This window comes from Chrysoperla carnea (assembly GCF_905475395.1).
Source record: "Chrysoperla carnea chromosome X unlocalized genomic scaffold, inChrCarn1.1 SUPER_X_unloc_127, whole genome shotgun sequence".
NCBI lineage: Eukaryota > Metazoa > Arthropoda > Insecta > Neuroptera > Chrysopidae > Chrysoperla > Chrysoperla carnea.
The window spans coordinates 1,438-5,032 of NW_025408075.1; the positions used below are offsets into that span (position 1 = coordinate 1,438).

The 3,595-nt window shown below is 26.1% G+C and overlaps 1 non-coding gene across 1 annotated transcript; it reads right to left on the minus strand.

Moving 5' to 3' along the window:
- Nucleotides 1–2,951: 2,951 nt before the first annotated feature.
- On the minus strand, nt 2,952–3,070 carry LOC123303723. Its single transcript, XR_006535814.1, has one exon. It is a non-coding gene; the product is annotated as a 5S ribosomal RNA (ribosomal RNA).
- Between the last annotated feature and the right edge of the window lie 525 nt (nt 3,071–3,595).

Here is a 3,595-nt window from a genome sequence, read left to right on the forward strand (position 1 = left end):
ATGTTATTTGGGTATTTTAATTTATAATATTTATAAAATATAAAACTTTAAAAATAAACCAATCACCTTATAGTATTATTTTTAGCCAATCAGAGAGTAGTATTCATTTTTATTGTTATATCCATCTTCGCGTATATAATACGCTAGTTGTATACACGACACGCTCATACATATACTGACTGGTGTTCTGTAACTATCTGTGTATATTAATTGTTTGTAACAATGCCACCAAAAACAAGTGGAAAAGCAGCAAAAAAAGCTGGCAAAGCTCAAAAAAATATATCAAAGAGTGATAAGAAAAAGAAGAGGAAGCGCAAGGAATCATATGCAATTTACATTTACAAAGTATTAAAACAAGTGCATCCTGATACTGGTATCTCTAGTAAAGCTATGAGTATCATGAACAGTTTTGTTAATGATATTTTTGAACGTATTGCTGCTGAAGCATCACGTTTAGCACATTATAATAAACGTTCAACAATCACAAGTCGGGAAATTCAAACCGCAGTTCGATTATTATTACCTGGTGAATTGGCAAAGCACGCTGTTAGTGAAGGTACTAAAGCTGTTACAAAATATACAAGTTCAAAATAAATAAATCGAAAATATTATTTAATTGATAACATAAAAATACATCAACATATAAAAACGGCTCTCTTTTTAAGAGAGCCATCAAATTTTTTAAATAAGAGTAAATTATTTTTATATATACAAAAAAATAAAATAAACAATTATTAATATCATATTTAATATAAAATTTTATATATTAATAGCTTGAATATATCTATTATTAGTATATCAATATTATTAATTTTAAATATAATAAAGGATATCGCGGAATATATATCGTAAATCAGTGTAATGCAAATGCATTACATTACCTTTATTATTTTCATTTTACATTTACTACTTGTTTATGTACGCTTATAATTATTAGAAAAATATTTTTAATAATTTTAAAAAATAAATGAAATAATAAAAATTTAATAATAAATTATTTATTGAAAGTATAAAAAATGGTATAGCAAAATCTTTATTTTCTTTGATTAAGGCGAAATGTTTTATTAGTTATAAATTCGATAATCTCCTATCGATACTTGTTACTCTTAACTTGTATATATAAAAAATATAATAGTATATTAATTTATAATAAAATTTTTTCAAAAATTCAATAAGTTATTGTAAAATAAAATAGATAATATACAAATTATAATTTATTATTGCAGATATATTACAATAAAAAAAAAAAAAATAAATAAAAATATTTGGTAATGTATGTTATAAACAAAATAATTTGTTGTAAACAAATTATATAATATGTTATATTTATTAACAAATTTATTTACTCTTATATAAATAAAATTAGTGGCTTCCCAAAAAGGAAAGCCTGTTTAAATTTATCGGATGTATTAAATATTCTTTAATAAATTTACTAAATATTTTAAGTAAATTATTATATTTTCTTAACCTCCAAAACCATACAAAGTACGACCTTGTCGTTTTAATGCATATACAACATCCATAGCTGTAACTGTTTTACGTTTTGCGTGTTCAGTATATGTAACAGCATCCCGAATAACATTTTCAAGGAATACTTTAAGTACACCACGTGTTTCTTCATAAATTAAACCAGAGATACGTTTTACTCCACCTCGTCGTGCTAAACGACGAATTGCAGGTTTTGTAATACCTTGGATATTATCACGCAAAACTTTTCTATGACGTTTTGCACCCCCTTTTCCAAGACCCTTTCCACCTTTTCCTCTGCCAGTCATTTTAATAAAAAATTATTTACAATATTTTAACGAACGGATAACACGTGTGTTAACCTCACAAGTATTGTAATGTATGTGAGCGCCGGTACAATTGTGCCTTTTTATATAAAGCATTAAAGATTTTTTAAGCCACGCCTATACAATTTGATTAGTCCATACTCTGATAGCTATCCAATAGGATATGACAACAAAAATTTTGAAATTTCATATAAATATAAATACAACACATTTATTTCGCATTTAAACATTTGACTTTGTAGTATCAAATTGTCGAATATAATTTTTAAAATTGTGTGTTTTTTTGTAAAAACATTATTATTTGAAAATGGCTAGAACCAAGCAAACTGCACGTAAATCAACTGGTGGTAAAGCACCAAGAAAACAATTAGCAACGAAAGCTGCACGTAAAAGTGCACCAGCAACTGGTGGAGTAAAAAAACCACACAGATATCGTCCTGGTACAGTAGCTTTACGAGAAATTCGTCGTTATCAAAAAAGTACTGAATTGTTAATTCGTAAATTACCATTCCAACGTTTAGTACGTGAAATTGCACAAGATTTTAAAACCGATTTACGTTTCCAAAGTTCAGCTGTTATGGCATTACAAGAAGCTAGTGAAGCCTATTTAGTAGGTTTATTTGAAGATACCAATTTATGCGCAATTCATGCAAAGCGTGTTACAATTATGCCTAAGGATATACAATTGGCAAGACGTATTCGTGGAGAACGTGCATAAGCGTTTTAAATGACAATTTAAAAAAAAAAAAAACAAATAAGAAATATTTTCGGTCCTATATATAGGACCAACATATATTATTAAATAAGAGTATATTATTTTTATTAAAAAATATATATATATATATATATATATAAATTATTGAAATAAAATTAAACATTATGAAAATTTTGTTATAATTATAAGCGATTGCTATTTCTAAAAATAAATAAATTTCATAAAATTTATATTATTTTATATTCATTTGAAATATTAAAAAAACTTCTCGCTTTAAAGTAACCATGATATGAGTTATAAATGCAATAAAATTTTATACAAAAAATAATATTTATTTGTTGACGAATAATATAAAAGGTTTACATTTCTAAATAACATATATTTATATATGGTGTGTAAAAAAAAAGAAAAGAAGAAAAATAATTTATATTTTTAATATAAAAAGGCAACCGCACACAGTGTTCCCAAGCGGTCACCCATCCAAGTACTGACTGTGCCCAATGTTGCTTAACTTCGGTGATCGGACGAGAACCGGTGTTTTCAACGTGGTATGGCTGTTGCCAGTAATAAATGAAAATTTTTACAAATATATATTTTTCATAAATATCATTAATATTAAAGTATATTATTAAAATTTTCAATGAAGTAATCAATTTAAATATATACTTATTTATTATACCATATATTTTAAATAAAAATGCAACCGCACACAGTATTCTCAAGTGGCCACCCATCCGTGGTACTGACTGTGGCAAATGTTTCTTAACTATTATTTTATAAAATATTTATACAAAAAATAATTTACTCTTATCAAATATTAATTTGTGGCCTGTATTAAGGCCTATGTTATTTTCATTTTTTAGCAAAAATAATGAAATATTTCAATATATTATTAAAGTAACAGATCATTTCTTTTTTGGTGCTGCTTTTTTAATTTTTGTAGGAGATGATTTGGCAACAGAAGCTTTCTTAGCTTTTGGTGCTTTCGGTTTACGAGCAGGGCTACTTTTGGCAGCGGATTTTGTACTTTTTGCTGGTTTTGCTTTAACTGGTGCTTTTTTTGATGCCGCTGATGATTTTGCAGTAA